This window comes from Spodoptera frugiperda, chromosome 9, assembly GCF_023101765.2.
Source record: "Spodoptera frugiperda isolate SF20-4 chromosome 9, AGI-APGP_CSIRO_Sfru_2.0, whole genome shotgun sequence".
NCBI classification, from domain to species: domain Eukaryota; kingdom Metazoa; phylum Arthropoda; class Insecta; order Lepidoptera; family Noctuidae; genus Spodoptera; species Spodoptera frugiperda.
In genome coordinates, this window is record NC_064220.1 from 3,776,624 (window position 1) to 3,800,506 (window position 23,883).

At 38.4% G+C, this 23,883-nt stretch overlaps 1 protein-coding gene across 1 annotated transcript in view; it reads right to left on the reverse strand.

Annotated features, from left to right (window-relative positions):
* LOC118271346 (uncharacterized) overlaps positions 1-23,883 on the reverse strand; it is a 147,763-nt gene that overhangs the window by 65,246 nt on the left and 58,634 nt on the right. The gene's annotated exons all lie outside the window — the stretch shown is intronic.

Here is a 23,883-nt window from a genome sequence, read left to right on the forward strand (position 1 = left end):
TAGTAAAAAAATGAAAATGGAATCATTTATTCGTAAACGTAGCTTGTATACAGTTCTGATCCGACCACCACAGGTGGGGCCCAGTAGGACTGATACCTAAACCGGAGCTGCGGACTACCTAATGCGTTTACCGGGGCTCCGGCTCAAAAAGCAGGACTAGAAACGGGGTAGTTTTTAGTCAGTAAGAGTCTGACACTCACTCTCGCCTCGCCCAAGGCCGGAGAAGCCATTGGATGATTTTCCCCCCATAAGAAAAAGATTTCGTTTAAATATTTCTTATTAATTCTAAGTAAATAACAGAAATGATGTTACGTAACATTACGCGCAGTTTTTCTAAGAAATCCCTTCGTAAATAGAAAAAAAAAGCCTTTTAATGAAAATGGGAGTTTAATCCAATTCTAACCGAAAAAATTGAAGACTCCCCTCTAATATTTCAGGAACCGTTTACAAATACGTGCTGAAAGCTTCAAGGGGTCCTTCCAAGAACTGAATTTACCCCTGACCTTCTGGAAATAACCGGATCCTTCAGTAATTGCTGCTTGAATTTTTAATAGACCCTGATGGACGTTTGGGAGGTGTAAATGACAAATTATTCCATTAGGGAGTTTTTATTTTATTTTTACTATAGTACTAACCTTTTTTTTCTATATTAGCGTAATATTACAATAATATATTTTACTAATCTTGATTCTGATATTAATTTCAATCTAAATGCCCTTCCTCTCTCTTACTAATTTTAAATTTATTGTTATAAGTCACCCGGTAAACAAACCTGAGACTCCTTGCCCGGGACTCGCACCTACGGCCACTTGACCAACGAGACAGTCTGACTGGTTGCTACAATTTCTTCATCTTCAAAGTCTATAATGTTGGTAAAGTATGAATAAATTAAATAAATAAATAAAAACACAAAAAGTACCTTTAATTGAAAAAAAAACCCTTGACTTTGAACTTTAAAACGTTTAATAGAAGCAATCAGACATAGTATCATTACAATCTCCCCTAATACCAGGCAGCAGCAATTGTTAATTGAGACGTACCTAACCCTGGCTTCAAACCCAGACATTTCCGTTTTAAGACCAATCAACTTGATTTATAACACACTGTGCAAAAAAATAACTTGTTTCATATACTAGGCTCAGGTTTGTACCTCTTTGATACTAATCTAGTTCTTCTAGTTATTTTTTTTCTAAATAATAACCCGTCTATATGCCTATTTGTATAATGTACTAGCGGACCCGACAGACGTTGTCCTGTCTACACGTCTGATTAATTAAAAATACATTTACCCAGCGGACAAAATTGTGAATCTAAACCATTCTCAGATCCCCTTGAACACACACAAACAATTTCATCAAAATCGGTCCAGTCGTTTAAGAGAAGTTCAGTGACATACACACTTACAATAGAATTATAAAGATGTATCACACTATAATAATAAAATGTTTGGATGTTTGTGTGTTTGACCGTCAATCGCACTGAAACTACTGAACAGTAAGAGTGACACTCCCTCGTGCCTCACAAAAGGAGGGAGAAGTCATTGGATGATTTTCCCCCTCAAAAAATAGGTAAGATTAATACAAAATGTATGCCTGTATCAAGAATCTCGATTTGAAACGGACATAAACACAAATTCACACACACAATAAAAAACATATTCAGTAGTAGAACTAAATCTGTATCAATAAATAATAAAAAAATATATATATATAAAAATCGAAACAATACATAAAGCAAAACTTGCGTGACGGAACCCACGGTATGCCATACTACTTTTTTACCCAAGCCATTGAACTATTCACCATAACTCAAATACATACACCAACAACCTTATTACATTCACATAAGTCATATTTTCCCTTGATTCGCACGCAACATAAAGATTGTTGATCTATAACAAACGTTGCCTTGTTTGTGCAGTCACTGTCGATCTTGTGACGTAAAAAATAAAGTTTATTATTGTTTGATTGGAGTGTTGGGATAAGGTTGTAGGTTGGCATAAAGTTGTCTTAGATGAAGTTCAAGGTTTCGCGGCTTTTCCGGATGATTACTATTCGATGCTCGTGGGGATAATTCACTTTTAATTGGTTGGTGTTTAGTTGCTGATGAATGGTGGAAAGTAAGCTACATTTTTCTTAAGTTTAATCCGAAGATGATGGGTTTGACGGCTGTGATTTAAAATGGTATCATTTGAGAATCATTTACAAGCTTTTTTATCCGTTCATCCGTAATCCTGGCGTTTGCAACAGTGCCGAAATATCGGAAACTCATAAAAACGAATAAATATCCCGTTTTAAGTTCTAATGATATCATTGGCAAGCTTTTGTATGGGAGCAACAAACAGACAGATCGCCTGATGGCAAGTGTTTCCAAGTGCCACCCATGGACACCCATGGAGATAAAAGAGAGTTGCTGGCCTTTAAAACAGATATAATATGACTTCTGCCTACCAGAATGCTATTAGAACTCAAATACTAATAATATATTAAATGTCCTCCAACCAAAAGGATATAAGGTAAGATGATTGATTGTTCCCTTGTGATAACAAATTCAATTTGCTGAGTTTCCTCTGCAAGGTAATAAGTAATACGAATTGAAATATACGAGTACATATATAAAGGCCTATTTACCAGAGCTTTCATTCATATGATATTAAGTTATACATATAATATTACTATAGGGCATTTGTGCCTAAGCCTGAGATGCTAAGCTTGAAATGACTTGAGCAATATTTGCGACTTTTGGAGAAAACATTTTTCCTAAATAGGATTTATTTCAATAAATATCTAAGTAATGTCTTTAACTTATGTGTCAAAAATCGAAATAAAAGGTCCATTTAGACTTCATCAAACATTGAAATAGCTTCCGATATAATAAAACCAAACAAATCATCATAAATCAAACGAAAATACAAGTTCTAGAGAAATTCTTAGCGAAGTGATATCCATCATATTTGAAAATAGAGCTGTCCAACTTTGATTCCGGGAAAGATCGGGATGTGGCGATCTTTCCCGGAATCAAAGTTGGACAGCTCTATTTACGGATGTGGCGGTACAAGTCAGCAGATTGGGATGGGATGCGATCTTTTTTTGCATCCTATCCTTGGCGGCCTGTCTGCTTCTCTACTGAGGACCCGTCAGCTTGTGCGGATGCCATAACGGGGGTGTTGCGTCAGGGCATGGAATACTACATTCCATTCTCGGATGCGACATCTTTCGGTGGGACTCGTCCATGGTTTGATGCCGACTGCAGACGTGCTGAAGCGCGAAAGCATGCGGCATACTTGGCATGGGCGGATGCCAGGCGTCGTAGGGCTGACGACATTCTTCAGAGGAAGAGAGCCTATAACCGGGCTGCCAAGTCATGCAAAAAGGCATTACGGATGGCTCGGTTCAACCACATTGGCCGAATAGGGAACAAACTGGCTTCTTACCCAGCGGGTAGTAAAGCGTTTTGGTCCCTGGCCAAGGCGGTTGAATCGAACTTCTGCCGCCCTTCACTCCCACCTCTCCTGGGGCCTAACGGGACACTGGCACACACCGCGGTAGAGAAAGCGAACCTGTTTGCTTCTCTATTTGCGGAATCTTCACGTCTTGATACTGGTGGCGCTTTGCCTCCTTCTCTCCATAGAGTTTGCGAGACGAATATGTCAAAAATTCGCATACGACAGAAGGAGGTATATAAGACGTTGCGTAATCTTGACGTGAACAAGGCCAGTGGCCCCGACGGAATCCCAGCCGTGGTTTTAAAAATCTGTGCGCCTGAGTTGTCTCCAATCCTGACACGCCTGTTTCGACTTTCTTTGGAGACTGGTCAAGTGCCGGTTGCATGGAAGCTAGCCAACGTGCAGCCTGTGCCCAAAAAAGGTAGTCGTGCCGACCCTAATAATTACCGGCCAATCTCGGTCACGTCCATACTCTGCAAGAGTATGGAACGTGTACTTAACAACAGGCTCCTGGCATACCTTGAAGGTAACGACCTCCTCAGTGATCAGCAGTATGGGTTTCGCCGCAACCGATCCACTGGGGACCTTCTTGCGTATGCCACCCACATTTGGAGCGAGGCCATCGAGAAGCACGGGGAGGCAATAGCGGTCTCTCTCGATATATCGAAGGCCTTTGACAGGGTTTGGCACGACAGCCTTATCGGCAAGCTTCCTGCATATGGACTTCCCGCTGATCTGTGCAGATGGATTGCAGACTTCCTGAGGGATCGGTCAATTCGAGTAGTCATTGATGGCTGCTCGTCTGACCAATTTGGCATCAACGCCGGAGTCCCTCAGGGGTCAGTACTTTCAGCAACGCTCTTTTTGCTGCACATCAACGACCTGCTTAAGCCCGGTATCTTTGGGTATGCAGATGACAGCACAGTTGTTGAAAGGTATGTGTCCGATGCGCGGAGTAGCGGAACACAGATCCGGTCTCTAAGAGAATCCATGGTCGAACGGTTGAACTCGTCCTTGAAGGCGGTTTCCGATTGGGGTGACGCCAACTTGGTCAAGTTCAACGCTACCAAAACCCAGGCGTGTCTATTCTCTGCCAAACGGAGTCAATTTCCGCTGGCTCCGACTTTCCGAAATGTGTCCGTTCCGGTAGCGGATCGTCTTGAGCTTCTGGGCGTAACTCTATCGCCAACGCTTAACTTCGGCTCTTATATAGAGTCGAAGGCGCATCTGGCTGGTAGGAAGTTGGGTATCCTCTCGAAGGTGGGACGGTACTTCACACCGAAACAACTGCTGAGCCTGTATCAAGCGCAGGTTCGGTCATGTATGGAGTACTGTTCTCACCTTTGGGACGGCTCGGCCAAATACCAGCTGGATGCGCTCGAACACATTGAAAGGCGTGCCAAGAGGCTCATCAATGACGATGCGCTTGTGGAGGCCCGGCTTCAAAGCCTTGAACACAGGCGCAAGGTCGCAAGCCTTTCCGTTTTTTACCGGATACATTTCGGAGAGTGTGCGGGGGAATTGCACAATTTGATTCCCCCTAGTCCTTTTCATCATCGAACCACAAGACAATCGGCGAGGCGTCACCGCTTCATGGTAGATATCCCACCCACTCGCACGAAGCGCTTCGCTTCAAGCTTCCTTGTGCGAACTGCTAGGGAGTGGAACTCCTTGCCGGAGTCTGTGTTTCCTGATGGGTATAACTTGGGTGTCTTCAAGGCCCGAGTGAATAGGTTGCTTATGGGCAGACGTGCTCCACCGTAGGCCGTATCATCACTTACCATCAGGTGAGATAGCGGCCAAACGTCGACCCATTAAATGTAAAAAAAAAAAAAAAAAAAAAAAAAAATGTTTGCTAGTGATGTGCAATGGTCCGGGCTTGTGACGTCGCGGGACAAGATGCCGGAGACGCGTTCCTTCCAAGCGGATAAGAATAGATATTTCCACTAACGCATTTATCACACGATGAGGAAACATTTTCAAGATGTTTTGCTAAGTCTAAGAGTCAAAAAGTTAAATATTTTTTTTTGGAAATGAACGAAATTGACGTGCTATTGGAGATTCAGGTATAATAGTAACAGGTTAATAATGAAGTTAGAATCTAAACAATGGTATCTTTGTGCATTTTTAAAAATCGAAGATATCGTTCCTGATGGAAATATTTAGTTAAATCCACACAGAATTATTTAAAGGTTTTATTTACGTTTTAGAGGTAAACTATAGCTTTAAATCAGTATAAAAAATGTATCTCTCCATGCAACCACCACACCATATAAACTCTTCTACCATTGCATCCACGCATCGCAAAAAGAACAACAGACAGTATCAAATCCCGTAATTTTAACAAATTCCCACTCCATACGGAATCCCATTTGCGAACCATCCTTATTCGTAACGTAATACCGCACACTCCGGAGACTGTAAGGCGATTTCCTCGCTATATATAAATAAGTCGGTGCGTTCCCACGAGATATGATTTAGTGAACACCCACAAATGGAAAACATTAGGTTTACGTGGTTATGGGTTTAATAATGTAGCGGTTACAGGTGGTGGATTAATGGGTATGAGATGGTTTGTATGTCTGTTTGGATTATTATAGTAGTAGGTTATTGTGTGAAGTTTGGGGGTTGGAGAGCCATGTGGTGGGGTCCCTAGGGCACATTTGTCTGTCTCTGTTTTTCTTGTGGGTGTCATAAAACCCGATTAGGAGACTAATCAATTATACATTTGCAGCCTTTTGGGGGTTAGGAATTTAAGGGTTGTTGGGGAATCGGAGATTGAGGAGGATTGGTCGTCCGGTAACCTCACTGACACAGTTGTTTCATGTCGGTTTTCTGTGTGGCCATAGTATCACTCCGGTCGAGCCAGCCCATTCGTGACAAAGCATGGCCCTCCCACACTTAATGTCAGTCACTAGAAGATCCTTCAATACCACCATCCGTACCAAAATCTTCGCCAAAATAATTACAGCAACATATTATCGTGAAAGTGACCTCAGTCTGATCGTGAGTGAACGTAGCTCGTAAGGTCACGATGGTACAATTATACCCCACAATGCATTGCGACATCACCATTATGAGGTTTTTGTAATTTTGGGAACTTACATGGGAATTGGAACAATGTGTAAAATGCTAATTGATTTTTAGGGTTATGCTGTTTTGTATATGAATTATGATGTGCATATTTCATTCGGAATAATGAGTGTGTTTAAGAAATGGACAAGCCGATTTTGGGTACAATCATAACCTACCTACATATGTGTCTAACATATGTAGGTAAGAGGTAGATGTGAGGTAGATACAGACAGTGCAAATGAAATTGACGTTTATTTTTTGCCAGATATGCGTAACTATTTGTCAAAATAAATATAGATATTTATTTGGTTAAAGCTTAAATAGTAACAATTGCACATTAAAGATGTGATAAGTGCGTTCCAAACAAAGAAAAACAAGCAACAGTACAACGCAATTACTCACAAAGGCAAAGCGATGCAAATCCACACAAATTCCATCACGATGCCACGGCGTTTTTCCGCGAAGTTCATGTCAGTCCAGTTTCGGAGAAAGAGAACAAAGATCTCTGATCTCTCAATTCAATGTTGGATTTTGTACAAAGTATGATAGTGTACCATTGTGTATTTTAAATATATGAAGAATACCAAGTCCCTTGATTACTAGCAAATGATTAAATTGCACCACCAATCATAAGCAGATGCGCTCATTCGTAGGCCGCATCATCACTTACCACCAGGCGAGACAGCGGCCAAACATCGATCCAATATATAAAAAAACCTACTAGTAGCTTCAAAATATATAAAAATAAGTTTACTGGGAACTCGGAACAAATCAAGTCTAATTACTTACTAGATTTTTAGTGATATATGTATTGTTATCGCAGAACCTTTTTTATTTCATAACGGTTTCAATATTCCTTAACATTCAAAGTGTAGAGTTCTTTTCACTCAGAACATCTTTATGAAATCATTATTCATTTGTATCATTAAATATGAGTACCATTACCGATTACTCAACACCGGCCATAGACATATCCCAAAAATGTAACACAGGAACATAAATCCATTTTAAAATACACGTTGATCTGGCTCCGATACGCTGAACATACGAGAACCAATCCAATCAATCTGTTTGACGCAGAAATTCGGGAAATGGCGACGATCCCCGCCGATCCAATTTCCGTATTGTGATGCCAACCGAATATGAATATATTAGACATCAGATCTTCACATGAAGGTTTAGGATGTACCTTAGTTAGGGAACGGGTATGGAGCAATTCATTTGAAGATGGATTAAGATATTTGCGGTCCAGTTAGTGTAGTTGTTATCATACGGGAAGATGGTTAAGCTTCTGCTAAATTCAAAATTGTTTGGTGGATTGGTTATGTAGGTAAATATTCAGATTTTCTTTTAGAGTTTCGGTTGATAGGTCTACTGTCCACAATGCGTCATTTGACGAATACATGTAAATTTACAAATCACGACAAGCGGCCTACAGCGACAGTCGTAGTCAGAAAGGCTTTAGATAATCTACTAAAGTATGACAAAGTTTAAACCTTGTAAAAATAGATCTGACTATTATTATCAAAGTCTTATTTTCTCATCCATCGTACGAGTTCTAAAATCCCATTTTCTTGAAACGAAATTCGTTTTGTATAATCGCGGTACATCAGAATAATACTCGTAAATTCGTAATTCTAAAGTCGGATTTGCATCCCAATTTAGCATTTTGAGACCTAGTTGTAGCTTCGTTTAGATTTTCTGTAAGCTCAACAAAGCAATTTAGGTAAATGTATTTAATTTCCGGATTTTCTTGCCCCTTGATAATTTCACTTTTCAGTCCAGATTTATAACAGTCTGGACTATCCTGTTCTTGTTTTAAACTTGATTTGTATTTCAGTACTGAATTTCTATCATTACTTTTTTTAATGGCTTTCTATGACCCGGTATAGACGACTAGTTGATATCGTCATTTTTTGCATCGATATTCTAACTCATTAAACATATAATTGCCAATTACCCCCCTTCCTTCCCAAACCTCGACCCCCCAACAACCCATAAATTTCTAACCCCCAAAAAGCCGGCAACGCACCTGTAACGCCTCTGGTGTTACTTACCATCAGATGATCCGTAAGTTGGTTTACCGGCCATTAAAAAAAATTGGAAACATTAAATCTGTTTCAAGATCTCCATTAATATGACTAAGTATGTCTTTTACTACATGAAACATTTATAGGACCATTGTGATAAAGTCTATTACGTCCATCTCCAAAATATATGACTGTATAAAGACCTAACTTTCTGTTTAAATTGTCTGGTCTATAATGTTTTTCTCTAATGTGTACAATTTCCTTTTGCGTGACATCCTAGAGAATTTATTGTTTCTAGCTTCGCTTATACCTAATTTAAGTTTCGTTTGCAATTTCACGTAAATTTATTATTTCCTTTCTCTTGTAGAGTTGCAAATAAAAAATCTTAATCTTTCGATTCAAGGAGAATAAGTGTTAAAAAGTTTTATGTCCGATTTTTACACCGTCCGATATATTTTATATCCGTAATAAAAATACCGTTTGATCTGAGTTTTATTTTGCCATTAGTAATAAACTGTCCATTGAAAAAATCAGCTTTTGGTTCACAGGGTGTGTGTGTGTTGCTTATCCAAGTTAGAGCCTATTAATAGTAAGCTACGCACGACTTGCAGCTGTTCTGATGACTAAGTCTGTCTCAAGTAATAATATGATAAGAATCAGCACAGTTGCAATTAAGTAGCCACAATATATTTCCATGCATAGTAATTATACATCGACAACATAATAGCAAATAGAAGTTGGATTTGCTCCTTTTAACAAATCTTCTGACAAAAAAAAGCAAATACAAAGACTTCAAACAAAAATCTCACAAAGAACCGTAATTTCCAAAACAAATACATAAACAGGCGCAGGTGCCAGGAAACGAGCATATAATCATACAATTCCACTTTCTCTCGTTGCAAACTGTCAATGTTTCTAAACATCGTATTTCCTCTCCTAAGTATAGAATTGACTGCACGCATTCCTATGCACGCCACAAATAGAGCCCTCCTCACAACTTCCTTCCAAAACTTCCTCACTAACGAATAAAATTATATGTTCTACATCCATTGCTGACTTTACATTACCTCTTCAAGCTCGAGCTCTGTTTGAACAAGTAATGTATTGAAGATTGAATTAGTTTGAAGTAATGCAGTTTTGAAGGATGACGCAGCTAAAATTTAGATAGGGTTTATGGTTCAGTATTCTTTGAGTTTGCTGGAGTTTAGTTCGGTATTTACGATGTTCTGATATGAAATGTGTGGTATAAATTATTAGCTTTTTTATCGTTGTAGTGGCGATTTCTTCCAAACTTTTGACGGTTATAATCAAGTGAAGGAATGTTCAGTTTGTTCAATTATAAATTCGAAACATTATCGTAATACTACTATGTCCTACGATTAGTTTTTAGTTGTAGAATAAAAGCTTTAGTTACTGTTTGAAAGTAAATATACACACACAGCTTTTGACGGCTTCATTACTATCCACAGTGGAAAAAAATCAATTACAGAAATGAATAAACGGAGTCTTCGTCATTTAGATCTGCACTAACCTCTTTCAAGAAAAGCACGTCATGAACAAAGCTTACCAATAACCCAGATGCATCATCTAAATCAGTTTAATCCAGCACTTGAACAGATGCATCAAGAAAATCTTTAAGAGCAGTACATTCCAAATCATTTAGTTTATAGCTCAGTCCATCACTCGGGTCTGCCTGCATTTCTTCGTTATCTCTAACATTATCCAGTTCGCCATCAAGCTTTATTTATAAAGGATCTGTTTGTCTGTTTGTTGCAACTTTAGTAACATCTGCATCATGACTCAGAGCAGTATTGGTAGTACACTTTACATGCATTGTTTTGATGGATTCCTTATTTACGTTTCAATGTTGTAATGAGATGCTATTTGTTATTTTAAGTTTGATTAGACACGTGTGTTTTTATAATGTTAACCTGACATAACAGTTGGTGTGTTTTTTCACCAGAGATGTGCTATGTAGCTATGCTTCGAAGATGTAAGTAATAGCTAAGCTGTAAATCTATTGTTTCCACTGATACTAAGCTATGCAGCTGTGCGAGGAAGATGTGTAGCTTGAGTGTGCCATGTATCGATATTAGGTAAGCCATCCATAGCACGCATCTATATATAAAAAACATAGCTTAGCCGAGTCCGTTTACACTGCGAGGACCGCCCGGAGGACACGGTAGAACATACGGTGGCGGTGTGCCCTGCGTGGGCTGAGTACCGCCAAGTCCTCAGGGATGTATCCGACGGTACCTCTCGCGCCCGGCACTGGCAGGCCATGGTGCGGAGGAGGGACTGGGATGCCGTCTCCTCTTTCTGTGAAGCAGTCATGCTAGCTAAGGAAGGATGCTTGAGGGAACGAACCTCCTGACGCCCCAGCCGTCGCGAGAGACACTCTGGGCGTCGGGGTCGCGGGACCATCTCCGGAAACCGTAAGTGCGGGCCTGCGGGCGGCGAGTAAGGGTAGCTCACCGCCCGAACAGAACCAGACCCTTGCAAACGGCCGTAGCGTTGCGCGCGAATCAAAGAGCCATCAGACCACCACAGATGGGGCCCAGTAGGGTGATGCCGGATCCGGAGCTGCGGACTACCTAGCGGGTTTACCGGGGCTCCGGCTCGAAAAGCAGGAGTAGGAACGGGGTGGTTTTTAGTCAGTAAGAGTCTGACATCTCGCCTCGCCCAAGGTGGGAAAAGTCATTGGATTCTTTTCCCCCTTCAAGAAAAAATAAAAAAAAAGCCGAGTCCATTTTCACCAGTGCTAAGCTATGTCTACCAATGAATACGATTGGTGGAGGCCAAACGCAACCACAGCAACGTAGCATAGCACGTGTTTGGTGGAAAAGCAGCCTTAGATTGTCTCTTTATATTTTGGCATTTGGCAATAATGTTACCCTTTTTGCAATAGGACTAATAATGTAACGGGTTAAATAAATACGTGCAGGTACTGTAATGGCTTCCATTTCAGGGAAACAGTGTAATGGCGTCGTATGGTCAATTGATCCACTAACTGGAAATCAGTAATTCGCTTCAAGAAAATGTCTTGAGTGCAATTTGAAGCAATAAAACAAACGCCATATCATTGAATTGAATATAGAGCGTCATTAAAATGAAATAAAAAGAGGTACGGACGGCGCCTCGGACCTCGAGTAATGGGAATTCTTAAGCCGAGGTAGGAATGTCTAAGTAGAAGTACTTTTATATTTGCTATCTTCATAATAAAGTCCGCGAAATTATTTTGTTTGGCATTTCTTTTTTTCTTCAAGAATGTAATATGAGAGAAAGTTCTATGCTTACTTGATTTCTAAAATAACTGAAGCCAAAGTATTTTCGAGGATGGTCCTAAAAGATAATTGAAATGCTAACGAAGATAGGATTTTTACTTTACATCTATTACTATCTCTAGCCATCCAGTAATTTATATTCACAAGTGGCCAATTTTAATATTATCTAATTATGGGAGAGCCATGCTTCAGCACGAATGAATACCACAGCCTCACAGAAAACCGATGTGAAACAACGTTTGTATTGTGTTATGTTGTGTGAGTGAGGTTACCGGAGACCCAATTACCCATGTTCCCAATCTCCGAATCCCCAATAGTCCTTAACTTTCTAATCCAAAAGACCGACAACGCAATTGTAACGCCTCTGGTGTTTTGGGTGTCCATGGGCGGCGGCGGTTGCTTCATCCAGTGATCCGTCTGCTCCTTTACTGGCTGGCTTATACCAAAAAAAATGTGACCATGCCTGAAACAACTTAATCAAATCCTTAGCTTGCTATCTACCTCTAAGGCCCTTTGTAAGTAAAATAAGCCACCATTTACTACCAGCACAGAATTTTCTCCACCTTACGCAATCACGAGTACGGCACGGCCATTGTTAAGTTCACACGCAATACTGATGTCTGATGTAGATACAAATGTGGTTGAAAAAGTCGTAGTACGACTGGCTAATTCAACGCAGTCGTTTTCACTCGGTCATCACTCCGTCGAGTCATTACTAAGACTGCAACCGTGACGAATGACGCCGGTGGTATTACACTGGCGTGACAAATTATGATAAAAGTTCTTATTAATAAATGCGTTGATTAGTTTGTTTAGTGAACGAGTTTGGTTGGATAGTGATGGTTTTGGTTCATTTGAACTTAGTGTACTGATTGTGGTGTGGAAAATAGTAGTGCTTCTTTTAAGTACACCTAAGGGGTTGAAGAAAACACCATAAACATTGTGGTTTATTTTTCTTTTGTATGTGTGTGTGATTGTACATCAGTTTTGTGAATTACAATGAAAAAAATTTAAAAAAAAATAAACAATAGGGCAGTTTTATTCGTTCTATCTTTAGTCACTAGGTGTCAAGTACCCATACCCAAAGTACCCACTTTGACACCAAGTGACTAGACAAGGATACCTTCCAGGTATTGCTAAGAAAAGACTTTTCGATTCCTTCACTATTCTATCGTAATAACCGCAAAAATCACTAGTTCTCCAAAGGGCTTAGAAAGAGCACTAACAAAAAGAACAAAAGCCGATCTACAGATCACACACGATAAAAACACCAAACGTGTCCGTATGTAAATCAAAAGTATCTAATTTATCTCACAAAAGCTATAACATGAAATTTAAAAAAACATGCATAATTCACAATTAGACATAAGTTTCTCCTGGTCATCACACTGACGATTAAATCGCCTAAACTCCGTGACGAAGTGTTACCAACGACAAATCGTGCGCAAGTTTTTGTGCTCAACTCAAGCTAATTCGATTTTCGTAATAGCTAATTAGTACTTGGTTTTTGTTGTAAGATGCGTATGAGTTCATTGTTGCAATTGAGTTATTTGCAATTGTTATGTGGTTGGAGTTAATGATGGATGAGAAGATATTTCTTGTAGATCAATTACACTTGTTTTATTACTATAATCAGGGTAAGATTTATTAATGTCTGTTTTGTTCTTCTAGATAGGTTTTCTGATCCACGTTTATGTTAGCAACGGGCTATGTTCTGATTTCATTCATCTTAATCCTAAAATACAATTGCACTATTTTATTCTGCCTTATACACATATTAACATCAACAGTCTATTGAGTGGCCACTGCTGAACAAAGGCCTCTTCTCGCATGGAGAAGGTTTGAGCATTAATCACCACGCTTGCTCAATGCGGGTTGGCGACTTCAAACTTGTAATTAGAAATTATAAACCCAGATTTCCGCTCGATGTTTTCCTTCACCTGTCTAAATAATCTTAGAAATTACGTTAATTACGTATAACTCGGGAAAAGTCATATTGTGTTTGTCATTAGTAGGTTTTGAACCCGCACTCTCATGTATGAGAAGCGGGCGTCTTAAATTTCCATACCACCACGACATTTACACATGATAAACAAATGTCATAATTCTCGTCTCTCAGAACACCAGTACATCAACCGCAGCGGTAACACACCAGGTATTCTGTGGCACTGGCACTGCGTCGAATTCAGCTTTCTCTCACGCTCTGCTGGCAGATGTTTCGGATGGGTGAGCATTCGCACCGCTCAGATGGGCTCTCAGATTTTTAAATAACACGCCTGTTATAGCGAAGGTCAAGTTTTATGTGGCTTTTTGTATCCCTTTTTTATTTATTTTGCACCTCGTTCTATTTATGTAAGCTTAATGGTTTATGGAGGTCTTGCTGAGCGATTGTTCTGATTCAAATCAGTAGTGGTTCTATTCTAAAGTGTCCTTGAGAATCTATGTACAAATCCATCGACTTCATACTTACAACTTTAAGAAATACACACTACTATAAGTTTATGCTAAATCTTAGGTTAAGTAAATGTAGTTTATTATAAGTTAGTGATAGCTCTCAAATTTGCAATGCCTGAAAAAGCCATTAAGCTGTACATCATATTTAAAATGAAGACCTGTAATACCTAACGTGCGTAACGTTTGTAACGTGCAAATAAAGATTTTGAGTTTGAGTTTGACTAAGTTTTAATAAATCATGTAAAACATTCAAACGATCAGAAGAAAAATCTCAACACACATAAAACCCTCGTAAATATCCTAAGTCCTATCCAAATCTGCAGAAAAACTCCAAACAACAGCGAGAATTAGTTTCCCCCGTCTATATTTGTTCAGGACAAACCGAGCGCTGAATTTTCACTCAGGTCTAAGCACCCAATTCAATATCAGAGTTCAGACATTCAATTCACGAAATTCCAATATCTTAGAGAACACAGACATTGGATCAACAACCTTGGTTGTTAGACATTAATACTGTGGGGGATACAATGAAATAGAAGCAGATTGTATCGTTGGGCAAGTAATTGTTTCCATAGAACTGCGTAAATTGCGTGATGCTATGCACACAGTATAGAATTTTGCACTCTCTTATCGGCCTATGGGAAGACCTGACAATATTAATGAATCTAGAAATGGACGTTCATGTTTGTGCGAACATGTCGTTGGCAAAATAATAAGGTATTAGAGTAAAACCGCTACCACGATACAGTTAAAAGAGGTACCAAAAACAAGTGATACTAAAAAAATATGGTTTCATTTGTATTGGTTATAATAAAATTTGTTGTAGATTGTAGATACGGATTTATTTCGAAAAATGGTAATTTTGGATTACTTGATCTGGTTCAATCAGTCTCTTCTGGAGGAATATAAGACTTTGTACAAACGCATTAATTAACCAAAGTTAGGTCAGAAGAGAACTATTTTAAACAAATCGTTACCTTTAATAAACAACTATATATCATCAAGGAAGTCTTTTAATAACTACCCAAGCCCAAGACACTGTACAGTAGATACAACAATGTGCATACATAGCTAAAATACCAGATATCTATAGGAGTGAATCATCGCAAACTCCTGCGCATACAGTACGCACTGTTCTCAGAATCTACACTAATTGCATTCAGTTATCGCTGTTACTAACAATAACATGCTTAGGTTACGTCACAACATCTGATGTCATTAGGTAGGTAATAAGATAGTGTTTTTACCCGACTGCGCCAGAAGGAGGGTTATTAAAGAAGAAATTACCTTTACTAAAAGGTGAAAAAAAATACAAATAAAAGAAAATCTTGAAAAATTTGAAGTGCGACCTTAATTTATTTAAGTTGGATAATATACCATAAACCTTCTCCTAAGTTTATAAAAAACTATGCTGAAAACCGCATCAAAATATGTAGTTTCAGCCAAATGCGAGATAATCGCGCACAAACATACATAGGTACATACAGGTCAAACTGAGATCTTAATACGCACTTACGTTTTATGTAAATAAAATAAAATGAGTACATAATTTAATAAGCAATGTTTTAAAAATTCTTTAAAAAAAATATGATTGAAGATTTTCAAAGAGCAGCCATAAGCAAACTTGCAGTAATTTGCTCAATTGAATATATAAACTAAGCACTTAAGCGTTTAAATAATTTTAAACAAACACTTATTTTATTGATAAAATAAATCGAGTGAAATTTATTTTAATTGAAGCAAACATAGCAAAAACCACTTAAATAAATATCATAAAAGGTGAATATTTTACCTACTTTATAAAAAAAGAAAAATATTTTAATCACTTTGACTGCCTCGTTGGTTACAAGTGCGACTGCCGGACAAGGTGTCTCGGGTTCGATTCCCGGATCAGGCTAAGTATTACTGGGCTTTTTTCGAAAATTTCTCAGTAGCACCGCGTCTGGAATTATGCCCAGTATATGGCAATGGGCGCACCCCCTATAACATGGAACTTAAATCACAAATGGTGAAAAGTGGGTGTACATTGTAGAGCGGCATTACGTACTGTAATATGCACCTCTGCCTACCCCTTCGGGGATAAAAGGCGTAATATTGAAAAAAATATCAAACAAGTAGTAAAAGGCGAACATTTTACCTATTTTAAAAAGAAATGATAAATATTTTAATAACATTGAATGCTTATAAGTGAATACTAAGTGAATGTAAATAACATTCACTTAGTAATTGCAACATTTGAACACAATTAGCGAATTTTCACTTATAAGCATTCAATGTTATTAAAATATTTATCATTCTGTGATGAAGATACGTTTACATGAAATTGAGATGTGGCAATACTTGGATTCCTGTGTTCAAATGCTAATTATTTTTACTAATGAGCCTCCAGTTATGTTGTGTCGAGATTTTATTTTCCGTACTGAATTTTAATTGGTAAAGTCACTCTTTAACGATCTCCTGTGATATATGGATGGACTATTATATAAGCTTGTTATTGTTAATAGGAATTGTGGAACAACTATCTGCAAGTTGAATAAATATTTTTCTAGTGTGCCTACAGAATCTTACTCATCATAACGTAAAAGGCCGGACTGCCTAGCGGGTTACCGGGGCTCCAGCTTGAAGAGCAGGAGTAAGAACGGGGTGGTTTTTAGTCAGTAAGAGTCTGAAACTCGCCCAAGGCAAGAGAAGTTATTGGATAATTTTCCTTCAAAAAATAATTAATAAAAACAAACATAAAAAGCAGTAAGAAGCCACATTATATTTTAACGTAGAAAACAAATCTAAACGTAAACGTAGTTAATGAATTCTAACTAAATAGAGAAATTGAAATATTAAAAATTCGCTTACAGGATATCCGGAGCGCCATAATTTAAATTTAATTGCTGAGTAACGTCTCATTAGAATGTAGTGTAAGCTAAACATATTCCAACATCGCACATTTCAAATGCAATAAAGATTCCCATGCATCGCGCGATCAACGACAAACCAGTACGCAGTAATTGTCTTGACATGAACAGATAACGAACTTCCTCGTACATAATGGCTTGGCACATATTTTTTTTCTTTTTGTTTTTATCACAACATTTTATCTCCGTGTAGTTTCACTGTTTACCTTAGTGCAATGTTTATCAATTTTTGTGAGAGTTACCGGTTACAACAATGGGTCGAGCACAATGCAAATTATATTTCATGTGAAGAATTACATGTTGTATATGTATGAGATAATTTTACGTTGTGTTGTGAGATTTATGCCATTATAGTATCTTGGACAAAGCATTATCAAATTGCTAAGTTCTGAGTACTTACATATATTTTATAAGAACATATCGTCTGCTTAGTGTAGAAACAAAATCACGAATTATGCGTTTTTATCTAAAATGGACTTCTATAATATTACTATTCAAATATTCACTCATTTCTATCTATTAAATTTCGGAGTCACAACCTTGTTTAAGTCGATAACTGTAAATTTGGTAATCTGACATTTAAAGAAAATCAATAAAATGCAAAAGTTATTGTTACTAAATAGATTATAATAATCATCATTACGAAGAAGAAAAGTTAACACACATAAATTAGGATAAGTATCACATAATGCATGACACATTACCTTTCAACCAAAACAAAATTAAATACACAAATCCTTGACAGACATATACAGTTTCAATAAGTAAACACATTGTAACAAAGCAAATAAGCTGCCTATCTAAAACTCATTACTCTAAATGCCAGCTAAACATAGACAAGTCTTATCTATACTAATATTATAAAGCTGAAGAGTTTGTTTGATTGTTTGTTTGTTTGTTTGAATAATCTCTAATCTCCGGAACTACTGGTCCGAATTTAATAATTATTTTTGTGTTGGATAGTGAATTTATCGAGGAAGGTTATAGGCTATAAAACATCACGCTATGACCAATAGGAGCCGAACAGAGCGGGTGAAACCGCGCGGAAGTAGCTAGTTATGAATGCGATGCCTTACAAGTGCGGATGACTCACCGCAATGAACTTGTCCGTCGCAAGTTCAACGATTGTCGCAAGGGAGGTCGCACTATCGATTGTTTGTACGTGCCGTGAATAGACGGCTTTAATTACTTACTTACTATTTTTTTTGTACGAGAGTTAGGGAAAGTGGGGGAAACACGAACACCTAAGGGAAAATATAAATAAAACAGTGGAATCAAATCACAGAGTTTTTTTAATTATTAAATTATAAACTTTACTTATCTAGCTAACGTATTACTAATCAACATCATCATTTTTTTAAATGAAATATAATAAAATGACCGAAAAACAAAACCCTTAGTGTTCGGTTTTACCCAACTGATGTCGGGTAAAGCCGAACACCAAGTGGGGTAATCACGTACTAACATTACTAAGGTAAATTGTAGTTTTTGGAACACAAGTATTTGCTGCTCTGCCAATGCTGAGTTTCTTGGTTTGAACATCAACTATAGCCTTTTTGAGATCCTCTAAACTGTACTTAGTTTCAGTTTTTCTTTTATAATTACGGGGCATCTAAAACAATTTATTTGATGTTTAGCATTATCAAAATCACCCGACAACATAATTTAGTGCCACAAAGAAATCAACATAGACTAGAAAATACTATACCCTATTTGCCAGTGGCTAGTTGGAAAAAAATATGAACAGGGAACTAACAAAAAAAGGAGAGAGGAGTAATGCCGAACGTTCGAGATTGCCCGACATGCAGCGTTCGCGTTTACCCCACCGGGTAGAAAAAAATAAAATGGAAAAAATATTTTAAGTTATAAAACTTTTACCAAATGCGTCACTGTCATTTGAATGGTTTAGTATGTAAGTTTCCCACTATGTAAAAGTTAAATAACTATTCTCAATAGAAATAAAGCTACATCAAGTTCAATTTATCAAAAAAATACATCGAAAACATTGAAAATATTAAAATTGACATACCTTGAAAAGTACGTGCGTCCGCGTCTCCCGTGTCGTTGACTGGCGCTGGTGGTGGCGTGATCTCTGAGTTACCGGCGAGTGATATACGGCTATATCTTTCTAACATATTAAAACTATTGGGTTCGGGTTTACCCCGCGTTCGTGTTTACCCCACTTTCCCCTATGTAATAGATAGGTAGTTTAATTTTTATTTTAACTTTGTTTTTTGTTTGATGTTATTTAAGGTTTTTTTATGGAATAAGGCGGTAAACGGGTAGACGGATACCTGATGGTAAGCAATCGTCACCGCCCATGGATGCCCTAAACACCAGTAGCGTTACAAGTGCGTTGCCGACCTTTTGGGGGCTAGGAATTTAAGAGTCGTTGCTGGTTAATCGAAGATTGAGAAGGGGGTAATTGGATCTCCTGTAACTTCACTTACACAACGCAAGCGTTTCTTCACGTCGGTTTTCTGTGAGGCTGTGGAATCACTCCGGTCGAGCCGTGCCTAAGCACGGCTCTCCTATCTAAACTATCACCTCATAGGATTTGTTAACCAGAGCCAGCTTCAAATTCATACAGAAACTCTAACATATAAAGAACAGAGGAAATATTATAAGGAATTTGCACCATATTCAACTTCGTACAGAAAAAAAAGACAGCAAAACATTCACTAATTTATCAATGAAGCTATAACGTTAAACGATGACACTTCTATAATTTGTTGATACTTAGATCTGCTTGGCAAGAAGAAAGCACTTCATACAGCATCCTCGAGGGCATCGAGAGCACTTAGAGACAAACTCTCGGATAACAAGACAAGATGGAGGCCTTTGGGCGCTGTTCCGACAAAACTTGACTTAGCAACAACTAGAAGCTCCAGCAAAACTTTGAAATATTATGAGAAACTCCATAAGTTTAAAGTTTCCAACAAAAAATATATTTGACTTTCATTGAGTTACGAAACAGATGTTGATTAAAAGTTTTTTCTGTCTGTCTTGAACGTTTTTTTTTATATTTGTTGTTTTGTAAATTGTCGTTTAGGGATAACTTCACCTTCACCGGTATTTCTTTATGAACAATTTGAACATGGATTGTGCTTAGACAATCAATGTTCGCATTTGTTGCACAAGCGGAGCAAGCGTAGTGATTAATGCCTAAACCTTCTCCATGTGAGAAGAGGCTTTGTTCAGCAGTGGCCACTTAAATAGGCTGATGATGATGATGATTTGTGGGAAATCTGCTAGGGTTATAATTTGCGCATCACAAATCTATTGCCAATAATATTTTATTATTATACTTAACGTAGGGATCAAACAAAAGTTGCAACAACCACTTATTTTCCTAAAAAACTTACCACGGAAACGTTAATCGTTAAGTGCTAATAAAAAAACATAATAAATCAATCGCAAGTCTGTCAGTCATAAGTTCACGCTCTTTTTGCTGCACATCAACGACCTGCTTAAGCCCGGTATCTTTGGGTATGCAGATGACAGCACAGTTGTTGAAAGGTATGTGTCCGATGCGCGGACTAGCGGAACACAGATCCAGTCTCTAAGAGAATCCATGGTCGAACGGTTGAACTCGTCCTTGAAGGCGGTCTCCGATTGGGGTGACGCCAACTTGGTCAAGTTTAACGCTACCAAAACCCAGGCGTGTCTATTCTCTGCCAAACGGAGTCAATTTCCGCTGGCTCCTACTTTCCGAAATGTATCCGTTCCAATATCGGATCATCTAGAGCTTCTTGGCGTAACTCTATCGCCAACGCTAAACTTCGGCTCTTATATAGAGTCGAAGGCGCATCTGGCTGGTAGGAAGTTGGGTATCCTCTCGAAGGTGAGACGGTACTTCACACCGAAACAACTGCTGAGCCTGTACCAAGCGCAGGTTCGGTCATGTATGGAGTACTGTTCTCACCTTTGGGACGGCTCGGCTAAATGCCAGCTAGATGCGCTCGAACACATTGAAAGGCGTGCCAAGAAGCTCATCAACGATGATGCTGTGGAGGCCCGGCTTCAAAGCCTTGAACACAGGCGCAAGGTCGCAAGCCTTTCCGTTTTTTACCGGATACATTTCGGAGAGTGTGCGGGGGAATTGCACAACTTGATTCCCCCTAGTCCTTTTCATCATCGAACCACAAGACAATCGGCGAGGCGTCACCGCTTCATGGTAGATATCCCACCAACTCGCACGAAGCGCTTCGCTTCAAGCTTCCTTGTGCGAACTGCTAGGGAGTGGAACTCCTTGCCGGAGTCTGTGTTTCCTGATGGGTATAACCTGGGTGTCTTCAAGGCCCGAGTGAATAGGTTGCTTATGGGCAGACGTGCTCCACCGTAGGCCGCATCATCACTTACCATCAGGTGAGATAGCGGTCAAACGTCGACCCATTAAATGTAAAAAAAAAAAAAAAAAAAACGTTTGTTTACTTTTTCTAAAGCTAACTGTAAACAGTTTCCCATCATTAAACTCAGCTATCATGACAATGGTGACTTGTTGCAACATGGCGCCGCGACTCCCGATATGGTGTTCACACGGAGTAGATACTACATGGAAGGTTAACTTTGACATTTAATGGTGATGTGTGTAATGGTTTTTCTGAGTTGATTAGTGCTTCTTAGTAACAGTTAGGTTGTGAAGAACGTGTTAGAATAGAGCGGGGTTTAGATCAAAAGGACTGCGATATATGAGTGGTTGTTTAATTTATACTGAATGCATTAAGCATGCCATGTCGAATTTTGCCACTCTTTCTGTTTTAACATAGGTATTCTTTTTTTTTGAGGGGAATAAAACGACGAATAGCTTATCCCGCCTTAGGCTAGGCGAGAGGAAGTGACAGTAAGAGTACTGACTAATAACCACCCCGTTCTTACTCCTGCTTTTTGAGCCGGAGCCCCGGTAAACCTGGCGGTAGTGCGCAGCTCCGGAACAACTCTACAGGTTGCGTCTATAATTTCAGAAATCTTTAACACTTCAAACACTGATTATACAAATTAACCGCAACAAACCCAGTCGAGTATGGTGATTCTTGCCGTCAAGTTTTCAGTGTGCATTTAGTATTCCATTTGTTAACCACTCAATGTCAAACCCCGATACGGCTTGTTCCAGCCTGTCTTGCTACACCCACGGAACAACTTGTTTGATCGACGTGCGTCCTAGAATTCGTTATTAAGTTTCGAGTTGTTCTATGTAAAGCTTGTTAAGAGTTGCTCACGATTGCTGGAAATTTTGAGGTTGTAATTTGGCTGATTTTCAAATGCTATGTTGTGGTTATAAATTTTGCCTTTTATTATACGTGGAACAACAACAGGCTATAGCCTGCTGACCAAAGGCCTCTTCTCACACGGAAAAAGTTTAAGCATGAATTACTACGTTTGCTCCGTACGGGGTGGCGATTCCAAACTTATAATTAGAAATTAAATCAGGTTTCCTTACAATTTTTTTCCTTCACCGTTTGTTAATGGTGTCTAAATAATCTTAGAAAGTACATAATTATAACTTGGAAAAAGTCACATTGGTACTTGCCGTTGGTAGGTTTCGAACACGTACCCTGATACATGAGTAGCAGGCGTCTTAAGCTTCCGAGACACCACGACATATAAAGGTTGTTATTACCATAACTAGGGGCGAAGGTAGAGTTAGCCTCAAACTAAAGTATTTAAACTGTTATTAGTCACGTTGAGACGTTGACTGTCAACCGAGAAATAAATCATTCAATAGAGTCCACCACAAAAGTGACGAACCAACAGTCATAGGTCAGAAGTTTTCTCTAACACATTGTTTGAGAAGTAATTTATCATTGTAACTGCATTGTTTTACTTTAGTATTAATGACAGTTTAGTTTTAGACAATTTCTTTTCATAAATAAAATAAACTCTCTTTGTATTTAGGCTCATTGTGGACTCAACAAACAGATGGATTTCGCAATTAGATGCAATATTAGTGAAGGTAAATCACTACATAGTATAAGACAAAGTCGCTTTTTCTGTCCCTATATCCTTTTATATGGATTGATTCTTTGATGCGATTTTTTTATTAAATAGAGTGATTCAAGACTAAGTTTTATATGCATAATATATTACCATTGCACCCATGCGAAGCTGGGGCGGGTCGCTAGTATGATATAAAGTAATGATTTAAGTTATTAAACAAACAACATAAACTGTATTTGGTCATCGACACGTTTCACGTCACCAAAATAAAGTTCATGACTCAAATAATTAATTACATTTCAGCACAAAATTGGAAAATAATAAATATTCATGAGCCTCTTAAAACAGAACGTAATCCTGCGTCAACGAAACTCGATATTTGCCTTCCGTTTAGCATTAATTATTGTAAAACATTCATTCTCATATTACACATTAAATTTATTATCTAGCAATCGCAGTAAAACTTTAATGTTTTGACTATAGCAGTCAATATTCCGTGTGGGCGAGACTTGTTAAATAGATGTCATTTAGTTAGGAAATAATCACGGCACTTAGTTCTCCATTTGCATTGGCATCTGTGACAATTTAATTAGGAATAATTTTAAAAGTAAACGTTTTATGTTAGGTTTACAATTAAGATGTAATGTAGGCACTGGTATAGGTAGCTTACTTTGTTGGCTTAATTGCCAGGTGTCTAAGAAATTTACATTTTATTTAGGTGACCGTAAACTCCGTGCGAAAAGAGGCCT